General features: G+C 48.6%; 1 long non-coding RNA gene across 1 annotated transcript; it reads right to left on the bottom strand.

Annotated features, from left to right (window-relative positions):
- Positions 1 to 625: 625 nt before the first annotated feature.
- LOC114038755 lies at positions 626 to 7,276 on the bottom strand. The gene is made up of 2 exons (XR_003568585.1): positions 7,234 to 7,276; positions 626 to 975 (listed from the first exon to the last, which is right to left on the bottom strand). It is a non-coding gene; the product is annotated as an uncharacterized LOC114038755 (long non-coding RNA).
- Positions 7,277 to 27,352: the final 20,076 nt, after the last annotated feature.

Here is a 27,352-nt window from a genome sequence, read left to right as displayed (position 1 = left end):
GGATCTCTGATGTGTGACCGGAGAGGTCAGAGGCTGAGGAATGCAGATGCGATTCCCAAGCTGACCCTTCTCAGGCCTCATTGATCTAGCCCAGAGCCCAGGGAGACCAGGGGAGGTCAGGAGGCCGGAGCAAATGAGGCCTGGTCACCCAAGGCCAGGGGTGACTCAGAGGACAAAGATGGTGCCTTCGGCCCCTCCCTCATCCCCTTACCAAGGCTCTGAAGTGACTCAAAAGGGCATTGTCAAGAGATCTCATCAGACAACTATGGAAACCCTCTTTGGAATTCCCAGGGTGTGAAGGACTCTCCCAAGGCCATGTCATCCTTCCTCCCCATACCGAGCACGGGACCCAAATGGCCCCAGACAGACACTAGCCTCAACAACAAACTTCACCTTGAAGTTTTATAGAAAAAAAAGAATTTTCACAACTTCCTGTGTGACCTAGTGTCTCCTGAGTCTGAGAGGAAGCCATGACGTGGACCAAAGGAATACACTTTAACTAAGGCAGATTCAGCTGGCTAATTTGGTCCTTGGTGGTATGAAGAACACTGGCCGCAGACCTACTCGTTCATTCACTCCTTTGTTCATTCCTTCATGCGTCCAATAAGCATTTATGAAAGATCTATTGTGTGCCACCGTCCATACGATTTCATTAAACGAATGTTGGTTGGTCATCTCCTACATTCAAGGCACTAGGAAGGATGACAGGAACACAAAAATGACAAGGACAGTCCTTGCTTGTCATCCATTAGGGAGAATGAGGCACGTGCACAAACAAGGTTGGCTCGAGGTGAACTGTGTACACAGGTGAGGTCCAGACCAGGTCTTCTGAGAGATCTGAGGGAAGAGCTTCCTTGCAGCTGAGGGGATGGTGGGAGGCCTTTTTAGAGGACGGCAACAGAGCTAGGCCTTGAAACAAAGGTTTCAGCCGGCACGCAGTCAGGAGAAGGGACCGTGCCAGCCCTGGGCAAAGGCCTGTTGGCAGGAGAAGAAAGGACAGAATCAGGGAATGGGAGGGAGTCCTGTGGGGCGTGGGCTCGTAGCCCGCCAGGGCAGGGAGTGGAGCAAAATCAGACTAGAAGGGCAGGTTGGAGCAGAGACTGTGCAGGGACACGCTAAGGAATCTACATATTATCCCATGGGCAGTGGGGAGCCATGGAAAGGTTTTGAGCAGAGGGGTGAAGGGTCTGATGGGAGCCTTAGGAAACCCCTTTTCCTAGCTCTGGGCTAAATAAAATCAGGTGTGTGGGTTCTCCCAGCACATAGGATGACCGTGGAGGACCAGCGGCTCACCAGATGCAGCCAGCCTCCTCAACGCCGGGTTTGTCTCCGGGTTTGCTCCCCAGATGGGACCTGGGGTGCCCCGGCCGGGCCCGTGGCTCTGGTCCTGGGGTGCCCCGGCCGGGCCCGTGGCTCTGGTCCTGGGGTGCCCCGGCCGGGCCTGTGGCTCTTGGTAGGAGGCAGCCCCTCAAGGAATGATATGCACATGCTTCAGGGGCCCTGAAGGATGGTTTGAGCATTGACAGTGCTGTGCACACGCACACGAACCCTTGGGAATTGCCTGACCCAAGTCCTTTTCTTAGTTTGACCCGTGAATCCATTGCTGTGTTGCTCTGGGTTGAGACAGACAGCCCCATGGCTTCCCTGGCATGTGGGGAAAATCGTCCCACCAACACGGGTGGCACCTCCTCCGTTCCTCAGGGCCTTGGACAGTTCTCTACAGCCCAGAGGGGCTGCCCGAGGTCCTCCAGCCAGGAAGTACCTGACGCAGCATCTGTCAGATGCCGCTCTTGCAGCTCCCAAGCCAGGCACGCCAACCCCCGCACACCCACACTGAGCTTCTGCTCCCTTTGGAAGCATCAGTCCCAAGGGGGTCAGAGAAGACCAAAGCAAAGCCTGAACTTCCCAATTCCTCGGGAGTCACGGGTCAGTCTCTCAAGTGCCTTCATGCTGCACTAGGGGAAGAGGCTGACGTGCATAATGAGCCTGGAAAGGGGGCTGCAGCCAGCTGGGGAAGGGCTTTAAATAATATCCAAGGAGTCAGTATTGGAGCCTGGAGGCAATAGGGAGCCATTGGAGTTTGCTGAGCTGGGGAGGAGAGAAAAGGTCAGACCTGTGGTTGAAGACCGTCACCACAGATGGTGGAGGATAGACTGAGGAGGGCAGAGGCGGGAGAGGGTAATCAGGAGGCTCCTGGGGTGGTCCTGCTAAGAGGGGGCCAGTGCCTGAATAGTGGCAGTGGCCACATTTGTGGGGAGAAGATGGGTGGGAGAGAAGTCGTGTGTGCCAAGGCTGACCGGACACCACTGGGGGGGTGAGGAAGCATGAGGCTGTGCACCTGGGGCTCATTAGACTGGGAGCTCCTTGAGGGCAGGGGCTGCCTTAGTTGTCTCTGGTGCACAAGTGAAATTATTTGCTCAGCGTCACAGCAGGGGTCAGAGGAAGGACTTGAATCCAGGCCCGGGCCAGGCTGCCTCGAGCCAGGAATCAAAGCTGATGGATTCCCTTTCGGTGCTAAACTGGTCAGTGAAAAGGACAGTGATGGCAGGAGCCTGCAGTTGCTTTCCCTTGTGGGGTCAGACTGTAAAGAGCTAGGATGCCAGCCTGGAGGTGGCAGGTGGGGGGTGAGATGAACCATTTCAGCCTCTGTCCTCCATCTTTCCCTTCGCCCACACTGCTGGGCAGGCTCCCTGGCCAGGCCTTATGGGGAGACTGCAGACACGCTGGGTGCCTAAAACAGCCTGTCATTTTAACTAAAGAAGGAGAAAGAAGAAGGGCGGGGTAGCGCTCCTGAGGCGCTGGTTAATGGAGGCAAATCTTCATCGGATTTCTCCCCTCCCCCCCAACACAACCCCGGGTTCCCTAGTTCTGTAGCCTACCACCCGTGTGAGCGGCTCAGGCTCTTCTCTCTGGGCTCATTTGTAAAAGGGGGAGATTACCCCAGATCGGGGGCCTTAACCTTTAGTGGGGCACAGATCCCTCTGGCAGACAGCTGGCGAAGCCTGCGGACCCCTTACACAGACATGAAACCTCTGGATCAGAATAATTTTTTTTGAAGTTCACAACTGAAGGAAATATAATATTTCAGTTAGAGATCAGTGAAAATAAAGATGCCTTTTCTCCCCATCCACATTCCTGGAACCCCTTGGAATCTGTCCTTGCATGGACCCCCGGGCCTCGGTGACATCTGTGATCCTTTGGGGGTCCAAGACCTCTGTCTGAGGACGAGGATGCCCATGAGGAGGCAGGATTCTCTTTGTAAAGAACCCCCCGTGTCCTCCATCACTCTATAGGGAGCTGCCACTTTCTATTTGAAAGGCCTCAGTTTCCCTGGAGGCTGAGCTCGGCTGTTGGGGGTGGGGGTGCTGATTTTGACTTCCCCTGAGATGTACTTTTTTGTCTGAGACGCAGATGCTCTTGGCCTGGGTAGCTCATTCTCCACTTACTTCACTTTCAGGGACGTGAGGCTTAGAACTGCGTCATCCATGCAGGCAAAAATTTTCCTACCGCAGAGGCTGACTGCAGAGCTGGGGGTGGGGAAGGATATCTGTGCCTTGTCAGAAGACTGCAGCGTTCTGGATGGGAGGGGAGGATGGGCTCTGGGAGGCCAGCAGGAGACTACGAAGGCCTGTCTGGAGCTAGGATTAGGACAGGGGCTCCATTCACAGACCCCTTCTCACAATAACGTTTTCTTTTTGACTTTCACAGTGGAAGAGGTGCCATTTTAGGGAGAGATTTGGGAGAGCAAAGCTATTGTCTCATCCTTTCTGAGCTCACAGACCCTGGGCTATCTGCCTATGGTCTCCGGTTCAGAACCACGGCCAGAAAGGGAGACAGAGTCAGCACCTCACAGGCCACCTCTGAGCTTCATTAGGACAAGCTAAGGGTGAAATGCATTGGGGGGATCAGGCAGGACACAGGGAGAGGAGCGATGGATTTCACTAGGCTTTGAATCCTGGCCCAGCAAGGGTTTTGAGCCTCTGTTTCCCCATGTGAAAAGGAAGGTACCAGACTAGAGGACACCTGAGGTGGTTGGGCCGCTCTGAATCGTCCAATCCTACTGGTGACAAGGGCATTTCTGGGTTTGGAAGCAGAGGCTTGGGCTCAGCTATTTCACATCTATGGAGGGAGGGCTGCTTCTGAAGCAGGAATGCCCTATTCCTTCCTTCCTTAGGTCTTTGCTCAGGAAGAGGTCTGCTGGCAATTGAGGGCCCCTCCTCTTTTCTGGTTGCCCAGGAGCAAAGGGATGGGCCAAGAAAAGGAGGAAAACTGCCCTTGTTTTTGAGAGGGCTGGTCTCCATAAAACCTGAGCCATCGAGCTGGAGAAAGGGGGTGGGATGGGGAGAGGGAGGAAGCCGTCCTGGCAGTCTGGGGGTTTTGGACAAAGGCTCCATTGTGAAGGCCCAGGCTCGGGGAACACTCGACTTTTCATTCCCTGCAGCTGCAGCTGAGGTTGGAGGCAGCTGCCATCAATAGCTCGACTTCCTGCTCCGTTATGGGGCCACCTGTGGGTCCCCCCCCAATCTTCTTCCTCAAAGCAGTTCTTACAGGCAGGCCCCCTTTGGCCTCGTTTTAGCTGACGAGCCGGAACTGAATCCTTGCTGAGATTCCCACTGAGATCCCAGATCCAGAGACTCAGCCTTGGAAAGGTTCCAGCTGATCCCATGCTTAACCAAGAATGCTCTTGAAAATTCACCCACTGAGTGCTCGGGCCTCAACTTGGGGATTCCCGCGATGGGGACCTCACTGCCTTTTGACTTAGCCCATTCCGCTTGGAGACAAGCTCTGAATATGGGAAAGCCTAAGCATTTTTCCTTGGTCAAACGAACACTCTTCGTTTTTACTTATTTACCTCTACTGGAGAATGAGGGAGAGCTAGAAACAACTAAGCTGAGTTCAGTTATCCCAGTATGTGCTGTAGAATGGAGGCTCCTTGAGGGCAGGGACTGATTTCCTTTGTTATCTTTCTACAGAGAGCCAGCACCTGGCATGGTGCAGGGCAGACAGCAGACACACCTAAGTGGGCACCATTGCAGTGAATTGAACATTGAGGCTGAGGCCCTGGGTTTGAACCAGGCCTCGCATGAGCTGACAGGTCTCTGACATTGGACTCAATTCACCAAGGGCCCCACCAAATGGTTTGGGGAGCTTAAGGCCCCAAAGACAGAAGACAGTTTGAAAAACTCAGAGCCTGGGGTAGGTAGTGGTGGAAGGGAAATGAGGGGATGGAAAGTATTAGGGAGAAGAAGAGGTAGGATTTGTGAGGGTAAAGGGAATCTGAAAGGCTTTGGAAGTGGCTGAGGCCTGCTTAACCAAATACTGGTCGTGAATGTCATGAAATGTTCCTGTGCTCTAAGTATTGACAAATGGAATGAATACAGTGAAACAGGAAGCAGAATGAAGTCAGCAAAGCCAAGAAAACAGAAAGACATCCTACTCATGGCAAGGAGAATGAAAAATGGAAAGAAAGAATCCAAACGTGGCAGAAACACGGACCCCGGGTCCGTGGGAGAGGAGGTGCTGCCCGGCCCTTTAAAGACCTCTGGAGGTCAACAGCTATCATACATGCATTCTGATGGTTTTTCTTTTTTTTTTTGTCTTTCAAAATACTGCTTGTTAAATGGGTTCTCTGGGAAGGACTAGGGGAAGGGATACTGAGGTATTCTATAGGAATGTTTTAAAAAGATACCAGTAAAAACTCATTTTTCTTAAAGTAGCTTCTGAAACACGACTGAAAAAAAGATCATTTGAAAACCAAATGCAATGACAGACTTGGGCCCAGCTGGTTCAGACAAGATGAGGAATTTCTGTGAAAAAAAAGGGGCTCGTGATGCAAGCTGGGAGAAGGAACACAAGAACATTCCAATATGGGAAAAACAAGGGCTGGGAAGACCCATGAAACACTCCCCAGGGAGATGTGAAAGATAGATATTTGCCACCAGTAAGCTCTAATTTCAGAGCCAGCACCTAGGAGGGGCGATGAATGCCTGGTGATTCACTGATGACATTCTTTAAAGTTTTCAGCAAAATTAGCCTTTAGCTGTGAAATCGTAAAACCTGCAGCCCTCTTTCGGGCAGCTGTCAGGATGGCCAAGCCCGGCTGGGAGAGGGCATTCTGAGCCTCTCCCAAACCCAGGAAGGGGCAGCAGGATCTCTCTGCTTCTAAGGGAAAGCTGGGTTCCAGCGTCCAGTCAGCTCCCAGCCCAGTGACTGGCCTCGGGAAGGTCCATGTGCCCATGGACTGGGCCTTCTTCCCCCTAAAATGGGGGATACTCATTTCCACACCTGGGGGGCTAATTATGACCAAAACAGGAATCATGGGAGTCCTTGCAGTTATTTGCATTAATGGTCTAAGGGGAGGGAGGGCCTGAGTGACAAAAGGGGTCAGAAGGAGGACAGTGGTGACCTGCAGGAAGGGAGAGAGGGAGGCAAGGCTGGGGTGATGAGCAGGAAACCCTGACCTCATTCTCCGGCCCTTCACTCCTGGGCACCCACCAGCCACCCTTAGCAAGCATCTGGGCCTCAGTGTTGCCATCTGTTCGATGGGGGCTCAGGCTGGACTAGGGAAGGAATCCAGAGCTTTGGAACAGTATTGAGAGAACTGGGACCTCGCCCCCAGACCCTGGGCAAAGACGGTCCGGTCTAAACAGAAGGGGTCCGACGAGAGGGCCCCAGCCTTCCCTTCACCCCTAAACAGGCAGCGCAGAGACAGGCCTGCTTGCTGGTCTGTGTGGGCTCACGGTGTGCTCCCCTCCAACTCCCCCCTTTCTAGCTCGGGGACCCTCGGGCCGGTCCTGGGCTTCCCGGTCTGTAAAAGGAGGGGGGTGGTGGGGACACACACACACACACACACACACACACACACACACACACACTGCTCTCAGGACTCCCCAGAATCGCCCCTTTCTCCATTAATTGCCCCCTCTTTCCTACTCGGGCTAGGGGTCCCCTCACATCCTCAGCCTCAGTTTCCCATCCTGTAAAATGTGGGGGTTGATCTAAAAGGGCCCTTAAAGTCTGTCCTTTCTTGGCTTGTTCTCCTCAACCTCAGTTTCCTCATCTGAACAATAGGAATCACACCACCCATCGTTCCCTGTGCCTTAGGAGCCCACAGAAGAAGGAAAGGACACCATTTTCTTCCCCTCCCCCAAAACAAGCGAGAAAGGCCGCAGTGAGAAGGTGGGGGCGGGGAGGGGAAAAAAAGAAAAGAACCGCGCACGCGTAGTAACTCACTGCGCCACTCGCCACCGCACCCGCGGGCAGCCAGGGGCGGTTGCAGCCGGTTAGAACCGGCCGAGGCCGCACGCGCGAGCAGAGCAGGACACAAAGGGAGGGGCGCCACCTCACCCTCCGCAGTGGTATCCCTGCGCTCGTCGCCCCTCCTCCTCTTTGCGCATGCGCCTTGTCCTTAGCCTCCCTGTAATCTGTGTCCTTGCTCTCCCTCTCCCCTACCTCGATCCTGACCCAGAGCTCGGTCTCCGACTCCCAGAGAGGCTTTAGCGAAGGAGACCCATTGGAATAGGAAAAGACCCCTGAGGGGCCACACACGTTGCCGAAGACTTTAGAATCCAGCTCTGTAGGCCCCATTGCACTTGAATAACTACGGGCCTGGTAGCCTCCTTGACCTTGGGAAAGGAAGGAGGCTTCCCAGTCTCCAAAGGCAGGGCAGCAGACACAGGCACCTTAGCCCCCCGCACATCCAGCCCAGGGCTGGGCTCTGGATCCATCCCCTTACTTTTTACAGCCGATCTCCCCCATCAGAACTTGGGGCTCTTGCCACCCCGAGCCTGGCCCCAGCACCAGCTCGGCTGGCCCAGGCCTACCCGGTCCAAAGCTGCACTTTACAATAAATCCTGCCGAGTCTCGCCATTTTGTGGGACCTGAAGGATAGAGGAAGGAGAAAACAACGTTCTAACGTTTTAAACAGTATTTCACTTTGCTTGAGACTGAACAGAAAAATAAAGCACGATTTTAAAGTTTGGGCACAAATTATTAGATCTGTTTAAGCCAGCTCCAACCTTAAATAGAAATCAGAGCTTGAAAAGCTGAAGCATTCGTGTTGTCAAATGAGAGATCAGCATTATCAGGGAAACTGGAGTAAGAGAAAAGGAAATAAAGGTTCCTTAATCTATATTTTTCTTATTTTTTTTACCATTTGCTTTTATGTCACCATTTTGGAATATATTCCCACTCCCCTCAGTTTCCTCTATAGTCCCTTCCCTAAGTATATATTATTAAAATCAGCTGATATTTTTATTACAAAAATCCCGTTTCATTACTGATTTTTGGAAAGGTTAACCTCTTTCAACGGTGTTATCTGGAAACTTAAACAAATCACCAGATGCTACAGGATTGGCAACAATCTAATTTCTATTGGGTGGGCTTGGCCCACGGGGCCTAAAAAAGTGATTTACCTACAAGAGCTAGGGTAATCATTCTCCGTCTCTGGGCTGGCCTGTAAAACAAAGATGTCGGACTATGGATGGTTTCTTACTGTTGTCTATGAGCGTCCCTTGACTCGGTTTCCCCATCTGTAAAATGGGCTTGATCTAGATTCGAAATCAGGGGTTCTTCACTTTTCATCGTGTGTCATGAACCTCTTGGGTAGTCTGAGAAAACCTATGAATAGATACCTTCTCAGCATGTTTTCAAACGCATAAAATCTGTTATTTTACAAGGGAAACCAATGGTATTGAAATAACTGATCTTATATATGTGTGAATATGTTGATCTACACATACCTCGCCTGGGTAGACCTCTAAGGTTTCTCTTAATCTGTAAATCCTATGAGATTCCTTTCTTGGTCTTCCTTCCCTCATCTAGAAAACGAGGGAGGTGAAACAGAAGAATGCTGTTTAATGTTTTTACATTTCTCACTGTTAATTCAGGTCTAGACTTGGTTAAAAGCCAGCTTGGTTAGTTAGCCTCTGAGGAAACCCAAAAACCCCCTAAGAGTTTGTTGAGTGACTAAATGGGAGAGACCAGAGCCCTTTGCATCAATTACCCGGTTTTTAGAAAAACCTACTAGAAACTTCAACTAAGAAAAACTAGACAAGATTTTCTAAAAATCAAAATAACAGGTTGTCCTGGGTATAGAGTTTTGGAACATTTTGCAGCTGTCTGACCTTTCTTTCTTTGAAACCATGTTCAAGACACAGGCTCGAATGCAATCCCAGGTAGGAATTTTTTTGGATTCCTTCGCTCCCCCTCCCCAACCCCGCAAGAGGCAGGAGAAAGCGGGAGGCGGGTCTGGGTCTGCATTGTATAGCTCCTCCGAGAGAGTGTAAGCCGTGGCCCGGAGGGGAGGGGGGCATGGTACGGCCATCAGAGTTTCTAAAGGCCGGGAAAGTCGGCCGGATCCCTAAAATGGCCTAAGGGCAGCGGGCACCCCCGAAGAAAGCTCTCTTGGTTCCCAGCAACAGGCAGAGACAGGAGAGAGACACACAAAAAAAGAGAGATACATAGAGAGAGCCCTGGACAGAGGGGAGAGACTGAAACAGAGACAGAGGAGAGACAGAGACTGAACAGAGAGAGAGAGACAGCCAGTCGGAGGGAGCGGAAGCGGGCTACAGTTCTGAGCTTGCTACATGATTGCCCCGGGCCATTGTTTCCAGCGCCCCCTCCCCCCCCAGCCATTGTTCTTTTGTAAGTTTCCCCATTGCTACTCCCTCCCGCCTTGTTTATTTCCTGGGCTTTGTGCTTTTCCAAAGCCCGGAGTAGTGGGATACTAGAAAGGACGAGGTAGAAGCTTGAGTTTGGGGGCTACCCTTCTAGGGTATTTCCAGAGGATGCTCCTTTCCTCAGTTTTCCCAGGACTAACCTATCAGTCAGCTGGCTTTGCTGGGCTTTAGATTTTTCCAGAAGTTTTGCTTATTCTCTTTGTACTTAATGCAGAAATGTGGCCGCCAAGGGTATCTGCAATTAGTTGGCACACAGCCTCCTCCGCATAAAACTCACTCTCGGCCCAAGTTTGTGAAAGGGGGAGGCGGGGCGGGAAGTAAAATCTGAGGTCTTGTTGGGAAAAAAAAAAAAAAAAAAAAAGCTAGGTGCTATTTTTGCTTGCCTAACAAAGGGGGCGGAGGGTTACGTGTTACTGGCGGTGAGGCTGTCTGCGGTGTATAAATAGTCCTCCTTCCAACGCCCTTTTCAGGCAGACGGCAGGCAGAGAGGCTAGGCGGTAGACCAGGTAGGAGGAAGGAGCTGGAAGGGAGGACCTGAGAGGCATTTTAAGAAGAAATTTGTTTAATGATTAAGGAGGTAGTTGAGGTGTTCTTAGTTAAATTGCTTTAGCTTTCTTTAATTCTTAAATTTGAGATACTTTACATTTTTGTGCTATGAGAGTTCTTTTAGGGAGCCAGATGAAGGTTATTGCCTTAAAAGACAATCGGAGGGAGGCAAGTATAAGGAGCAGTGAGCTGATTTTAAAAGGAGAAGGTTGAGCTAGATCAGGGAAAATGCTTTGAAAGAAACTGCCAAGGATAGGAATCCTATTTGATCTTAAATTTAAGCCGAGATACCTTTTTCTGAAGGGCAAAATCGGCCCTATTTGAGCTTTTAATAGTAGGATCGACAGAAAAGAGCTCTATCATAGGCGCCAGTGGTGGGGCCAGGGAGCGAGCGAGAGGCTTGGCAATATATAGAAGATAGAAAATTTGGCCAAAAAGGACCAAACTGAAAACAATAGAAAATGTAAGGAGCTAAAGAGTAACCAAAAAACCCTTTAAAATGGGAGAAACTTTAATGGGAAGAGTTAGCAAGACAGACGCGAGGAAACGACAGCATCAGAGAAAGCAGGAACTAATGCGTAAGAGGGGGAAAAAAGCTGCAAAAGACAGAACAGGAACCATTATACAGTGAGGGAAAGGCGAGAGGACATTTAGAAGAAAAAGAGAAATTAGAGACATCGAAATTGGAAGTGGAAGCTAGAACTAAGGGAAAGCAACATTTTGAAGAAGGAAAATAGAAAAAAAGTTAAAAGGAATAGCAGGAGAAGGTTTGAAGAAAGAAAATAGGATTTAGAGAAAAATAGCAAACGAACAATATGAAGAAGGAAAATAGGATATAGGAAAAATAGCAAGTCAACAATTTGAAGAAGGAAAATAGAAGCTAGAGAAAAAACAAGATTGGAAGAGGAAATTAGAAGCGAAAAGTAGCAAGAGAACGATTTGAAGAAAATAGAAATTAGGAAAAAATAAGAGGACGATTGGAAGAACAAAGTAGAACTTAGAGAAAAACAAGCAGAAAACAGCTTATGAGAATTAAAAATTAGAAGAGGATGAGGAATTTTGGAAGAAAATTTTGACAGCAAAAAGCATCTAGAAAAGAATTTGTAGCCAAAGAAAATTCGAAAAATAGAAGAAACTAGCAAATTCTACTAGATTAGCTAAAGAAGAAATAGGGAAATTAGCTAAAGAAAATAGTTACAGAACAAGAAAATAGAAAAAAAGCAAAAGAAAATCATGGAAGAAAATAGGATTGGTAAGAAAAGAAATTAGCAGAAAAACAGAAGAAAAAAGAAGAAAGGAATAGGAAATTTAATGAGGCAAAAAATTGAAATTAGCAAAGTTATAGAACTTACCAGAGACAAATCTGAAAATAGAAAAAGTAGCAGAAGAAATCTAAAAAGAGAAGATAGAAAAAAAGAAATAGAAAAAGTAGCAGAAGAAATCTAAAAAGAGAAGATAGAAAAAAAGAAATAGAAAAAGTAGCAGAAGAAATCTAAAAAAAGAAGATAGGAAAAAAAAGCCTAAAATCTCATTTGGGAGGGACTTAAGGACAAAGTTTTCCTCCTGCTAAACTAAAAATTAGTATGCAAGAGGTTAAGATATGACGCTACTGGAAGATGAGTTAGCCAGAGAATTAGGAGTTCCAGGAAGAAAGGGCACTCCCTCCATGGCAAGGGTGCATCTTAAGGCTAGGTGGCGTAGCTGCTGATCTAGGGAACTGGACTGAGCTGATTTGTTTTAAAAAGAATCTTTTTTTTGAAGAGGATTAAGATAGAAGCTGCTAGGCGCTCTATTATATAATAAGTTTTTATAGCCAACTATTTTAAGATAATTTAATATGGGACTTAAAAAAACCAAACCTTGCCATTGGACTGAGCTAATTTGAAAGGAGTAATTGATGAGGGAGTGCCCGGCAGCCCCCCGCGGCTGCGAAGCCCGCTAGGAAGGAGAAGCAGGAGCCACAGACAGGACCAGGACCAGGACCAGGACCCGGGACAGGGCCAGCCAGCCCGCGAGGAAAGAAGGAAGGAGGAGCAGCCAGTCTGGTTGGTGAAGCTAGGAAGGAGGCCCCCGCCCCTGGCAGGAGAGGAGAGCAGAGCAGAGCAGCACAGCGCGCCGCCCCTAGGCGAGCCAGAACCTCAGAGCAGAGAGCCGGGCAGGAGGCAGCAGCCGATGCAGATGCGGTGGAGCCGCGGTGGAGGAAGGAGGACAGGAAGGCAGGAGGAGGGCAGGAGGGCGCAGCTAGCTCGGCGCGGTGCCGTGACGCGGTTGGTGAAGCTGGGAGCCAGCGTGGCCACGATAGGGCCCTTAGAGGCTGCGGCAGGGCCCTGAGCGGTGGTAAACGTGGGAAGCTTTGGTTTCTTTCTCTGCTCGATAAGCCAGTAATTAATGCCTCTGAATGTTGGGGAAGGGGGGAGTGTATGGTGTGGCTGTTGCAGTCTAGGCTCGGTACTTGGGCAGCCTAGCCGTGGATGTATGTAACGTTCTCTGTGGGGATGCTTGTTGGCCGGTTGGGGGTTTGTAGGTTTCTCTTTTTCAGTGCATCTGTCTTGTCTGAAGCTTTTGGGGGCAGTCTGCCAAGGCCTGGAGAGTGTTACTGTCTGCCTAATTAGGATTCCTTTCAAATGCTAAGAATGAATGGTAGCTAGCCATTATATTGCTCTATTGTAAAAAACAAAGCAAATTGGGGGCAAATCGAGTGAGCCTGAAGAGAGAGAGAGAGCTGGAGACCCCCCGTGCACCTTGTGAGGAAGTGTAAGCAACTGGATTTGGAAGCAGTTAAGTTCGTCTTTCGGCTTGGACAGATTCTGAGTATTTTGATTTTATGTCTAAACTTTTTTCCTTCACTCCCACCCCTCAAATTTGAATTTTCTAAGTGAGATTGTTTTTCTTAAATGTTTTTTGGGGGGCTTTTAGAAGGGTAGGAGCTGGGGAGGGCAAATTTTTTGTTCAGTTCTTTTCCCCTAGGTGTTTTCTAGAGCCCAAGGTCAGATGACTCGAATATCAAAGCAAAGAAGCCAGTATCAGGATAAACAAACACTACACTTTCTAGAAAAACTAAAGGTTAATTTAAGCTCACAATTAAGGTGTGCCGAAGCTGGAATCGTGGCCGGTAGTTACGTTTTCTTTTTTCAAACAGACTTTAAAGCTACACAGATAATCTATAGACTTGTGGGGGAGTGCTGAGTTTTACCAAGGTTTTTATGGGTGGGGGTAGATGACTATGAGCTGCTGTTTCTAAGACTTTCCCCCCACAGATGACTAGTCAAAATGGGTAGAAGCATTGATTGCACTGCTGTGCCAGACATGGCCGAGCTGGCTTTTTTACCTTGAAGAATTGGAAAATGCAGCTTGTGTTGATAACAGTTCAGTCAAGCCCGGGAGAGCCTCAGAAGACCAATATAGGTCTGTCTGGCAAGTGGAGTTGAGGAAGTGAAAGTGAGTCCCTGAAGGCGTAGACGGCGGTATCGTGGTGGGCTGGGGTCCGGGGTAGGTAATTGTTTATATTTTCAGATTACTGAAAACCAGAGAGCCTAATAACTTAGACGGAAAAAAAGAAATCCATTTTCAGCTTCCAAGTTGGCAAGGAATTCCCCAAATGTGGTAAATCATCCATTTAAAAAGGTTGGCATTGGGGAAGTACATTAAGACCTTTGGGTCCCTGGAAAATGTTAAATTGTTCAAGGAGAGGAGAGGTAAAGTTCCTAATTAAATCTTTTAAAGTGGCTGTTCATTAAAAAAGTATTTTAAGGAAAGGAAAAGGAAAAGGTGCAATTCATCCATCCATCCATCCCTAAAGCGAAAGGTAAAAAAACTATTGGGGATAGAGGGTTTGTGTTGCTACTGTGCTTTTGCCTGAGTGTCTGGGGTGGGTTTTCTCTTGGCATTTTTTTTTCCAGGTGACTTAATATAATTAATACTATAGAACTTCAGAGGAAAGGCATTGCTAATGATCCTGAGGGATTCCTTCTCATGGTAGCTTTTATATCAAGTAAGATTCTGTTTTCAGTTCTTATTGAACAAGTCTCTTCTTAGTGGAGGAAATAAATAAAGATGCTTTCTTTTTGTATGACTGCAACAAGATGTTAAGGTATGCCCTTTATATTTCAGTTCTGTACATTTGAAATTTAGGAAAGTTTACAAATGAATCTTTAAAGTAATTGATTAAAAAGTTAAGAACTCTATACTCTTGTACTGAGCTTAAGCTCCAATGTGCTGTCTTTCTTGTTCGTTGGTGGTGGAGGGGAGGGGAAATCTTTTTTTTTTTTTCTGTAGACTCTTTTCAGATTACTTCATCTGAATCATAACCAGCTTGGCAAAATGGCGGCCTAAAATGGAGAGAGGGACCAAGCTCCTTGGTGAAAATGATAAGTAAAAGGCAGAAAAGATTCTAAATAAACATACCTCCTGGGAGGGAAAATAACAAATGCCCTAATAACCCGAGAATGATGATAACTCCTGGTCAACCACAAAGAATCCATTATCTGCAAATGCAAAAATGGAAAAATTAAAGCTAAGCAAGGAAAACCTGCCAATTAAAAAAAAAAAAAAGTCTCATGGCTTGACAAATGAGAGCTATATCAAAATGGCAAAAAAAAAATCTAAGAACATTATTTATTTGCAATGAAGAGAAAAATTTCACCTTGAAATTGCTGCTTTTACAAAAGCAGAGTAAAAAGAAAAATGAAAGAATTTCTTACTGCATTATGAATCAGTACATGCTAAGTAGAAGAAGCCGAAATGCTATGATACCTATGCTTGAGAGATGAGTGGGAAGTGACGTGTCACAGTTTGGATTGAGCAGAGGAGGCTGTTGCTGTCTGTCCGTTTCCTTTGCCTCAGACAGGTTGAAGAGTTCATTTCATCTGGGAGCAGAAAACAGCAGGCATCTCTTAACCAGATAAGTTTACTTTGCCTTAGCAGTTAATTGCATGTCAGGGATGATAAGAAGTAAATGCTTTTTTTTGTTCAGACTTGTTCAGCTTGGCTCTGAGGCATCTGTAAACCCAATGGCCGTTTTCCTTTAGCGGAACCTTACCTGCAACCATACCAAATCAAATAAATAGCTCTTCTATTCTGTAGATGCTGCACCGCGCCCTCCTGTTTTCTCTGTCAGGGTTGCCCTTTTTACGTGGCACCCTGAGGGCCAGGCCAGGAGCCAGATGGCCGACTGCATCATGTCAGCCTCAAGCTTGTGTTTTGTGCAGTTTAGATAAAATCAAATGTTCTTTAAAAATCAATTTTGAAAGAGATCAGGACTGTATTTTGTAACCTTGAATTGCCTAAGATGAACAAAGCTAGTAAGTAGAACACGAATCAAATTTTAGGCTGTCTGTTTTGTGGTTGGTGTGGGGCAATCTTGGGGGGGATTCTTCTCTAATCTTTCAGAAACCCACTCTCCGAACAAACTTTAATGGACAAGATCAGGATTGAGCTGAAGATGGAAATTGACTTTATGCAGGCAGGAAAGACTTAAGAGAAACTTTTTAAGCCCAGCCCTCGTCAATGTAGAACTATGACCAGCTCTTAGAATCCAGGCCCTTTTGACCATAGAGGCCCTCTAAATAAGGAGTAAATGATACCTCTTAGACAGTTGGGACACTTGCTCTTAAGAATGCTCAGACAAACACAGGTAACTGTTGCAATCCTCCAGGCGGTAAGGGCTTCTGTATCCAGAACAGGTGATTCTGCTGCTGTCAGCAGCCAGGAGTGAGAGAAGAAGGAAGTGAGGAAGAAAGCAGTCAATTTGCACACTACCCAGAGACTGCATGCCGATTCTGAATGCTGAAGTCATCTCACTTAGCCTTCTGTGTCTTCTGATGATTTTCGCTCTGGGGATCGGGGGCATGTGGGGTGTTTTTGTTTCTAGAATTTTCCTTTGCAGAGGCTTCATTTCACCCTTCATGAAGCTGCTCAGGATTTGACATGCATAAATAGCAAACGCTTGGCTCTGCTGCTGTCCTAGTGTGAGTCCCTGCCGTGATGAGTAATCATTGGTTTCTTGTTCTGAGGGAAGGGAGGCTCAGGCAGGGGGGGCCTCACTTGTTCTGTAGCTTTTCTTTTTACAGACGTCACACAGAGTGAATGCAGTTTGACAGCAGGTCTGGTCTGTTGGCAAGTAATGGGCCGTGTGCTTGGTCTGCTGGGTGTAGAACGCATTTTGAACCGACTGGAGTATGAGTTCTATAAACATGTTGCCAATGCTTGGAGTAGTGATTGTGTTGATGGAGAATCCCCTGATGAGTGGTTTTTAAAAAAAAAACCTGCTGAGTGTTGAAAGGACATGTCTGCAGCTTTAAGCAATGTTTGTGGTTTGAGCCCCAGTCTGGCCAGCTGGGCTTCCTTCCTTTCGGTAAAGATGCTTTTTTTGTTCCCTTTCTGCAGGGGGGCGGGGGGCACTGAAGCCTTTAGTCTTTTCCAGATGGAAGCATTAAAGTCAGTTCAAGAAACACATTCCACACAAGCAGAACATGAAGACAATTTATGGCAAGTGAAATCCACAATTGACCCAGTTTAGTGCCCAGTGCCTGTTCTGTTCAATCTCTCTCTCTCTCCCCCCCCCACCCTGTGCAGGAACATACAGAGAGCGCCTCCCTTGTGATGGCCCCGCAGCCAAGCCAGTAAGAACTAGCTCACTTTCTTTCCAAACATTTCAATGCCATTTTAATGGTGGGGGACTTGGGAGCAACTTTTGAGATAACTCTTCACAGACTGTTAGAAGGGACTTGCAAGAAATTTCCTACAGTGGACAAAAAAGGAACCAGGTGAACCCATTTTTCTCTTTCCTCAGGAGTTAACGATGAAAGTAATGGAGAAGTCCCGCTTTAAGCGGCCCATTGTTAGTTAATGTAGGTTGGAGGTGGAGGACAGAGGGGTGGAGAGGGGTGAGGTGGGCGCTAAGCCTTTTTTCTTTAAGATTTTTTCAGATATCCTTCATTAAAGGAGGCATCTAGGGCTTCCAAGTAGCCGTGTATACACCCGGGAAGCCTTGTGGCAAGTGATGGTGACGCAGTGTATACTGACCATCTCTGGGGGAGATGGCGTAAACCCGCCCACTGGATGATAAACAAAAACAGTATCTCTGGGGAGATGGCGTAAACCAGTCCAGTGGATAATTAATAACAAAGCGGTGTATATCGATTCTATCTGGAGGGAGATGGTGTTGTACACCAATCCAGTGAAGACTTGTCGACTTGTAATAAGCATTCAGCACCTGTGGACTCTGGCGGGCTCTCCTGGGCCCCAGAGTCACTGGGGGGAACACCAAGGGACAGAATTAACTTTTCCCTTCCCCGGTCCCCTCCTTTGCTCTTAAGAGTTTATGACCACAAAGAACTGCGTTCTAATCCTCAGCCCCTGCACTAAGTAAGCCGACATCTTCAAGGTGTCCCCGCAGCGGGTGTGGCCGGTCATCCTTAGTCATCCGACCGACCCTCGGCCAGTCTGGCCTGGTGCTGCCTAATGGAATGCTTATGCTGGTACCCCGCTGTACCTTGGGCTTTTTATCGGAGGGTATGACTGTTTTTAAAGCAGTTCCCAAAGGAGCCCAAAGTGTACGTTTTGTTGAGGGGGGAGGGAAAGGGGAAAAAGTTCTTCCCCCAGCTTTTCCCCAAACCTAAACCAACCTCTCCCCCTCCCCTAAGTGACTCCTTCCTGCCACATTCTGCCTGAATCTTTGGCCTAGCCCAGACCACACCCCCCTCACCTCACCAGGCTTGGATCCTCGCCAATGGGGCGCTTTAAGGTAATGGAGAATGGCCAGAGGGCTGGCTCCGTGGGCAGCCTTGGAGATTAGCTCTGTTAACACTAGGAGAAATATGAAAATAGAAAAATGTTGAGGAAAGGAGCGTTTAAATGCTAATGCCCACAGGCCTCTAGAAGAGCCTACCTCTTAAAAGACGACCAAGTGGTCAGAGTGGGTCATTTACCATGAAGGGTGGGGCCAGGGAAGTCAGGCAGTTAACTGTCAGTCCACTAGGGACACCCATTGTGGGTGGGATTGCCCAACTCTCTGCTCAGACTTTTTCAGGTGAACCTCACACACATAGCAGCTTAGCCGAAGCTGATTCTTCTGCTCCAATGCATTTTCAAAGGGTTTTTCTTTTCCTGAGAAAACATGCTTGTTTCCTCAGGTTTTGCTTTTTCACCTTTTATATTAAAAAAAAAAAAAAAGCAAAAGATACCGGTGGTCGGCACTCCTGGTCTCCAGGACGGGGTTCGAATCCCTGCGGTGTCTTTGCTTTCTCTGTTCCCCGCGGGAGTTGGCTCTAAATGAAGCTGCCCCGCCCCACTCGCCCCAACACACATACATATATGGTATATACACACACACCACACCCTCCTCTCTGCCTGCTTAGGGTTAGTAGTTTGAGAGGTCTGAAGGCTCTTTCCTGGCCCCTCGTGCTTTGCTTTGAGTTTACAGGTCCTGTCTATTGGTGATGGAAGAATCTTTGTGAAATTTGGCTGTTTTAAAATAAAGAAAAGTTCAAAATTCTGTTCTGTGTCACTGAATTCAGTAATGGGAGGGGTGTGTGGAAAGTCATTTTTAGGTTCTGGTCGGCAGATTAAAAGGGAGAGCCCCGGGGTGGAGGTGGGCTGGTGCTGAGTTGTGAGGGTATGTGATAAGGACCCCTGGGGTTGGGAAACTAAGTTGCTTGGAATGATTCCTTGGGCTGCAGGCCCCATAGTTGAAGAGGTAATCCTTAGCAAAGCTAGCAGGCCCTGCTATATCTGAGCTGAGGGGTGTTTCTGGCCTACACAACCTGGCTCAAACTGCCCTTCGCAGCCTTGTGAACTGTTAGATTGTTCTGTTAGACCTCTGCCTGCTCCTACCTTGCAATCTCTACCCGCTTTCAAAGTACCGCTGGACTTGCCCCTCACTGTCCTCCCAAATTTTATGTGAGTGTGTGGACATCTCCTTTCCCTCTCCTGCCCTAGGAAGAGCTCCAATTGTGGAGGGAAGGGTAACTCCGGAGCTCGACAGAAGACCTAGCCTGGCAGTGGGCATGGGAAGCAATGAGTAACCAGGAAAAGGAGACTCGAGGCTGCGTGGGCAGAGGGGGGTGTTAGCAGCAGGGGAGGCTAATTTCATCACCCAGGCTTCATAGAAGGGAAGAGGGAGTAGAGGGGGCTCTACATTTAGTCACAAGAGAAAGCTGTGCTCTCAGGTCCCAGCTAGGCCGATTATGATCACTGCGGGAGGCAGGGGAAACAGGGCCAGGCCTGATCAGGAGCCCAAAGGCAAGTTCAGACTGGAAGACCTTCAGAGCGCCCTCCCTGCCCCCCCCCCAAGTCTAGCAAAGAGGACATGAGAGGACAATGATGGGTCAGCTAGCTGTCATGAATGACAAAATGGACAGTTCTAGAGGCTGCTGGGAAGTCTATAAAGATGGCAAGAAGTAAGCATTAGAACAATGTCTATGTAGAGAAAAACAATGAAAGAACTCTGCTCAGAAATGATAAACCAGTTCAAAGGCTAAGGTGAGCTACGCCCCCTCCTGGCAGAGGAGGTGAACTGAAGATGCAGCTTTTTGGGGCAGCAGAAGCCAGAAGTTATACCTTCACCAGGATGCGTGGGTGTAGGCAGGGCCTTTTTTCAGGATTGTTTATTCGCTCAATGGGGTGGGAAGAGAGCTAGTGGGCCCCAGGGCTCCCCAAATAGACCTAGGGCCTGAGGAGGCCTCTGCATGGAAGACAGGGTTAGGGTGACCAAGAGGGTACAGACTGAAGAGAAAATGAGAGGCCTTGGGGCCCCTGGAGACCCCCCTGGCCTCAGGCTGCCTGGCCAGAGCAGGAGCTCCCAGAAGCCTCTTCCCAGATGAAGCCACTGGGAGCCAGGCCCAATGACGTGCCAGCCAGCTAGCTGGCATCCTTGATTAGAATTCCTGCAGCTTTCAACGGGAGGGCTTAGGTAGGGACAGTGAGATGTCTTTCACTTTTCCCCAAAGCACACAGTGCTGACCTCTAGGGCCAAGCAAAATGTGCTTTCTTCCATACGACAGCCATTGCGTGTCCGTTGCACCAGTCCCCCAGCAAAAACCACACACACACACACACACACACACACACACACACACACACACAACTTTTCTAAGTATTTCCTTCATCCCATCCTGCAAGGCCCCCCACTATCCTGGCTGCCTTCATCTGGACCAACTCCAGCCCATTACTGTCTTTCTGAATCTAGTGTCCAGCATTGAGCCCAACGCTCCCGGAGTGGCCAAACTGCCACCTCCCTCCCCCACCCTGAACCCCCCCTTCCTTCCATGCATACAGCCTAACTTGGGGAGGTATCCATCACGTTCAGCCCATGGAAAGAGGCTGACCAGTGGTGCCCAGCCCTCCCTGAAGCCTAGGGCGCCTTATATTGCCCCAAATAGCCTTTTTTGGGGGAAGGCAATTGGGGTTAAGTGACTAGCCTAGGGTCACACGGCTGCCCTTTGAATGACCTTTTCTGCCCTCTAGAAGGACTAGCCTCACCCCGGAAGGGTTCCTTAGGCAGGCCTGTCATTTCAAGGCAATGAATGGGCACTTGCCCAGGGTGTACTTCATGCCAAGCACTTACATGGATGCGTGCCTTTTTCCAGTATGATGGCGTGTGTAAAGTGGAGATCTGGAAATGAGGTCATTTACAGGGCAAGGGTGTTTGACCTCATGAGCAAGGATTGTTTCCTTCTTTGCACCTGTGGCCCCAGCACTACCATGGTACCTGCTATTTAGTCATTCAGTCGCGTCTGACTCTCTGTGACCCCATTTGGGGTTTTCTTGGCAAAGATACTGGAATGGTTCGCCATTTCCTTCTGCAGCTTATTTTACAGAGGAGGAAACTGAGGCAAGCAGGGTGAAGTGACTTGGCCAGGGTCACACAGCTAGAAGTGTCTGAGGCCAGATTTGAACCTAGGAAGATGAGGCTTCCTGACTCCAGGCTTGGTGCCGTCTAGCTGCCTACCCCTCCTCTTAGGAGCGGGCAAAGCAATCCACAGAAAGGAAGCTGCTCGCCCAGGGTCCCAGCGCCAGAGCTCAGCTTCAAAGCGTAGGAACAATGGAAAAAGCCCAGCGGGCTGGGAGTCAGCCACCCTGGCCTCCAGTTCTATGTGGCCTCCTTCCTTCCCAGCAGAGGGATGAGACGTCACCTGTCTGGGCCTCTGCTTCCTCATAGGTAAAGGCTGACCTGGGTGATCTCCAGGGGGCCTCCCAGCTTGAAGACCTTCTCCAGGACTGTCAAATAGCAGGGCCTTCAGGGCCACTTTGTATTTTGGGAAGGTGCAGGGAAATAGAGCTCGATGTGGCCTGTTGAGGCCCTCCCATGGGGAGCCCTAATGAGGAGCACGTTCACCTGGGACAACATCAGGGTTTTATTTTATTTTGGAAGAGGGAAATGGAGCAGCCTGGGCTGTAGTTCAGACTAGGAGATGGGATGAGCCCCGCCTGGGCTCCCTCTTGTGGGGAGAGGGCACGGTCTGGCCCTCGCCCCTCAGGTGGTTGTGGGGAGAAGGCCCAGGTGGAGAAGTGTCTAGTGCCCTCCGTGGTGGAGCTCCATGCTGGGGGCCTCTCCGCCCCCGTGCCTTGGGAGGATGCAGCCTTCCATTCTCCACATGCCTCCTTGGAAGGAAGGAATGTGGAAAATAACTGGATGAAATCCCTGGAGGGCCCTGGGAGTGAACATGACTGGGCGTTTGCTGCCATCTAGTGGCCATATGCATCATTGCAGTAACTGGTTTTCTTGACCAACAGGCCTTCTGAAGGCGTCCTTCAGTTTGTGCCTATGAAGGGCTATTCCGTGCCAGGCCCCAGCACTGAGCAGGCTGACCCTGCCCCTCGCCGTCCTCACCTCCAGGGATGAGCATTCTCTAGCGGGGTGGGGGTGGGGTAGGCACCAGCATGTGCCCACGAGGAAATTCAAGCTAATTGGGGGAGGGAAGAGAAGGTGGGGAGGCAGTGTCTGCCCCCTGAGCCTTGAAGGCAGTGCAGGATTCTAGAAACCAGAGACGCTGTGGGGTGCTGCTGGTGACTTAACTGACCGAGTACTGGTCTGGGGGGGCCAGGAGAAGGGGGGAGAAGGCCTCCTTGAACACCCAGAGCCAGCAGGAGGCTGAGGGCTGCATTGGGTACCGAGGACAGGCCTCAGCATTAGAAAGGGAGCATCTTGGCCAAGCCCCAAAGAGGGTCGGAGCCCTGCCCAAAGTCCCAGAGCCCACGGTCTCAGGACTCCAGACCCTGGCTCTTTTTGCTGCCAGTGGCTGCCTCGTTTCTTTTCTTTTTTTTTAAATTAATTTATTTTAACTTATCAACAATCACTTCCATATGCTTTTGCGTTTAAAATTTTTCTCCCCCTCCCTCCCCACCACCCTCCCCAAGACGGCGCACAATCTGATATAGGCTCCACATATACATTCCTATTAAACATATTTTCACACTACTCATGTTGTAAGGAAGAATTAGAACCAATAGGAGGAACCACCAGAAAGAGGAAACAAAACAAAACAGAAGGAAAAAAAAAAAGCAAATAGTGTGCTTCCATCTGCCTTCAGACTTCATGGTTCTTTCTCTGGATGTGGATAGCATTTTCCAACATGAGGCCTTTGGAGATGTCTTAGATCCTTGCATTGCCAAGAAGAGCTAAGTCTATCAATATTAGTCATCGCACAACGTGGCTGTTACTGTGTACAACGTTCCCTTGGTTCTGTTCACTTCACTCAGCATCAGACCATACGAGTCTTTCCAGGTTTTTCTGAAGTCAGCCTGTTCGTCATTTCTTATAGCACAATAGTATTCCATCACATTCATATACCACAAGTTGTTCAGCCATTCCCAAATTGATGGGCATCCCCTTAATTTCCAATTCTTTGCCACCACAAAAAGAGCTGCTATAAATATTTTTGTACATGTGGGTCCTTTTCCCATTTGTATGATCTCTTTGGGGTACAGCCCTAGAAGTGCTATTGCTGGGTTAAAGGGTATGCACAGTTCCAAATTGCTCTCCAAAATGGTTGGATCATTTCCCAACTCCACCAACAATGCATTAGTGTTCCAATTTTCCCACATCGCCTCCAACATTGATCATTTTCCTGGTTTGTCATGTTGGCCAATCTGATAGGTATGATGTGGTCCCTCAGAGTTGTTTTGATTTGCATTTCTCTAATCAATAGTGATTTAGAGCATTTTTTCAGATGACGATAGATGGCTTTAATTTCTTCATCTGAGAACTGCCTGTTCATATCCTTTGACCATTTATCAATTGGAGAATGACTTATATTTTTATAAATTTGACTTAATTCTCTATATATTTTAGAAATGAGGCCCTTATCAGAGAGACTGGTTATAAAAATTCTTTCCCAATTTTCTACCTTCCTTCTAATCTTAGTTGTATCGGCTTTGTTTGTGCAAAAACTTTTCAATTTAATGTAATCAAAGTTATCCATTTTGCTTTTCGTAACATTCTCTATCTCCTGTTTGGTCATGAATTCTTCTGTTCTCCATAGATCTGACAGGTAAACTATTCCTTGCTCTCCCAGTTTGCTTACAGTATCAGCCTTTATATGTAAATCATGAACCCATTTTGACTTTATTTTTGGTATACGGTGTGAGATTTTGATCAATGCCTTGTTTCCACCATACTCTTTTCCAGTTTTCCCAGCAGTTTTTGTTAAATAGTGAATTCTTCTCCCAGAAGCTGGGGTCTTTGGGGTTCAGTGGCTGCCCCATTTCAAAGCACATGGATGACCCCACAGCCTTCACTAATACTTGGAAGTAGAAACATGCCACGAACCTGTGTCCAGGTGCGAGCTGCAGCAGTACTGGGAGCAGGATGTGGGCCTGACTTAGAGCAGCCCTAAGGTTTGCAGAAATCTTCTCCATCGTAAAAGGACAGTTGGAGGTCGTGTCTTTTGTTTAAGTCTCACCACATCCCTGGAATGCAGGCGCTAATTAGCCTTATTTTACAGATCAGGAAACTGAGGCTTGAGAAAGGTCTGTGACTTGCCTGGGAGAAAACGTGGTCACAGATTTCCTTCTTCCCATGGGGACTTCAGGGTCCCTCCCAGAAGCCATTGGCCAAGGAGAACTGACCTTCCCCGTTGCCCTGCCCTATGCTGCCTCATAAAGGAGGGGACACAAGTGGGGGCCTGACAGGATGGTTCTCTCCCTGAGGCAGGCCCATCCCATGCTGGGCGCTCTCTCTCCCTAGGGCAGAGCCCAGGCTTGTGCTAGTCTCCGGAGCAGAAAGGGAAAGCGTGAGCATGCCTGCCCTCACGGGGCTTTTAGGCTATTACTTGTGGCAGGTACAGAGAGCACACGATAATGGGGGAGGGGCGAGAAGGCTTGAAGGTAGCACCTGAAGGCAGAAGTAAGGACAGTAGGTGTGCCAGGCCCAGATGCTGGGCCAGGAGGTAGAACGCCAAGTAAAAGGAAGAGTGAGGAGGCCTCATTGGTCAGAACATGGAGCGCTTAACAGGGAGAAATGTGTAATCAGCCTAGAAAGGCAGGCTGTGAGGAGCTTGAAATGCCCCACAGCAGCGCAGTTTGTTTGAGCAGAGGCAAGAGGGAGCCACGGATGGTTACTGAGCAGGTGAGTGACATGGTCAGACCTGTGCTTGGACCATTAATTTGGCAGCTACGTGGAGGACAGCTGGGAGAAAGGAGGGAGAACAGTTAGGAACAGTCCAGTGAAGTCTCACCCATCCGTCCAGCCTCCTGAGAGGTTAAGGCTCCGGGTTTGTAACCAGGTGATGCCTTCTCATGGTGTGCCTCACGGCAGTCAGACCTAGCCTTCTTTTGGTAGTGCTTGTGACTCTGTCTGTCTTGGTACCTCCACAATCAACCACTCAACATTTCTTAAGTGCCTTCTATGTGCCAGGCGTCGTGCTGAGCTCTGGGGACAAAAATAGAGGCAAAAGACAGTCTCTTCCCTCAAGGAGCTCAGTCTATTGCCTAGGCTCCCAAAGTGGGCAATACCACCGCTGGAATGATGGGGGTGGAGTAGTAGTAGCCGGGTGCAACTGGGGGGGACGCTGAATAAAAACAAGGGGGCGGTGCAAGAGTGAGGAAAAAACAGAAGAGAATTTTGAAAAACCATTTGTACATGCTTCATCTGTTGTGTGAGAGAGTTAAAGTCGTAGTGATTACATTATTTAAAAAAAAAACCACACAAAACTCGTTATAACCCATCAGTGCTCAAGTCAACTGACAGATCTTAACAAGCAAGTGTTGGCAGGCAGGCTATCCTGCTGAGCATTGTCACAAAATCCAGCATGCATGGGTAGGAATATATCCATGTAATGACTTGTTTACAATATGATGCTATACGGTTACGTGATATAATATTGCATCATCAAACTTTCAGTGCAGGAAAAAACCCACAAATTTACAATAAAATTATTAAATTTAAGATGCATCATTTAAAAATACTTTATATGTTTTCAAGATGATGTAAATTTCAAAAAATAAAATGAAAGGGTTAAAGAAAGTAGATTTCTGGGGCGGGGTGCTGAGTATTTTTTTAAAAGGGGTGGTAGGCCAAATAAGTTTGGGAACCTCTGCCGTAGAGGCAACATTTCCTAGAGAGGGGGTTTCTGGGGGAAATGTTTTGTTCCTACCACAATAGCCTCAGAATCAGTCCCCTGGTCTCCAGTCCATCTCCTCTCCCATCAATCCTTGGCACTGCTGCCAAATTAATATTCTTACAATTCAGGGGTGAGACTGCTATTCCCCTACTCAGTAATCACTAGTGGCCTAGCAGAATGTAAACGTCTTGAAGCTAGGGCCTGTCTCATTTTTGTCTTTGCATTTCCAGTGGTTTGTAAAGTGCGGCACGTAGTAAACATGAAATGTTTGTAGGTTTGTTGCTACTTTTCTTCCTAAATTTTAGTTAACGCCTTTGCTTTAAGGCAGGGGTGGGCAACCTGCACCTCCAAGCCACATGTGGCCCTCTGGGTCCTCAAGTGCAGCTCTCCGACTGAATCCAAACTTCACAGAACAAATCTCCTTCATAAAAGCATTTGTTTTGTAAAACTTGGACTCCATCAAAAGGCGGCACCCAAGGACCTAGAAGGCCGCAGGTTCCCCAGCCCTACTTTAAGTGAACTGTTTCCTCCGGCAAAGTAGAAACAAGGTGAACTCACTGGGGGGGACTTCTGAGCTATAATTTCAGGAGAGTGGGCCCACAGAGTACCTTAAACCTGGAGTCATTCCAGGGGAACCAACCCTCAGGTGTAAGCTGGGTAAGAAGGAGTGTAACCCCAAGGAATGCGGTATTAATAAGTATCTTTTAGATACTAGATCATAACCATCTGTCTGGGGATGCATCTTCAGATGGTCTCTCTTCTCTCCAGGCTTACACTACCAGATAACTACAGGATTTCAACCTCAACGTCTACCAAATTCCTGAACATTTAAATATATGTATTATATATTAATATTACATGTGTGTATATGCCCACATACATGTCTACATATATGTATACATGTGGATGTGGACGGATGGATGGGGCAGCCAAGCGGCACAGTGGATAGATGCCAGGCCTGGAGTCAGGAAGACTAACCTTCCCGAGTTCAAATCTGGTCTCTTACTTACACTTCCCCGCTGTGTGACCCTGGCCAAGTCACTTCACCCTGTTTGCCTCAGTTTCCTCACCTGTAAAACGAGCTGGAGAAGGAAATGGCAAATCACTCCAGTATCTCTGCCAAGAAAACCCCTGGTGGGGTCACAAGGAGTCGGACGAGACTTAAACGACCGAGCCCAGGGGGAAGGTGCTTCCCCTCTAAGGGCTCTCCTTCTGGTCTTCAGTACTCAAGAGGAAAAGTCCTTCCCCCCCCCCCCCCCCCCCCTCCCCCCTTCTCTCCCCCTGCCCTCCCGAACTCTCGAAGGGTTGGCAGCTCTTTTCACTAACCCCGCCCTCCTCCAAAGGGAGTTGAAAGAGCGCCCCCCCCGCCGCTCCGCCCCCCCCGCTGCCCCGCCCCCCTCGCTGCCCCGTCCCCACCCCCTTGCCTCACCTGCCCCAACCATCGGGCTGGCGCCGGGCTCTCGGGCAGCTCCGCTTAGCTTAGCCAGCTCTTTACTCAGCGGGGATGCTACGCCGCCCAATCAGCTTCCAGCCACCGATCCAACAGCCAATCAGGTGCAAGAGTCC

This window comes from Vombatus ursinus, unplaced genomic scaffold (assembly GCF_900497805.2).
Source record: "Vombatus ursinus unplaced genomic scaffold, bare-nosed wombat genome assembly UNPS02011369.1, whole genome shotgun sequence".
NCBI lineage: Eukaryota > Metazoa > Chordata > Mammalia > Diprotodontia > Vombatidae > Vombatus > Vombatus ursinus.
Note: the sequence above shows the minus strand (reverse complement) of the source record. Positions and strands in the feature narration are given on the sequence as shown.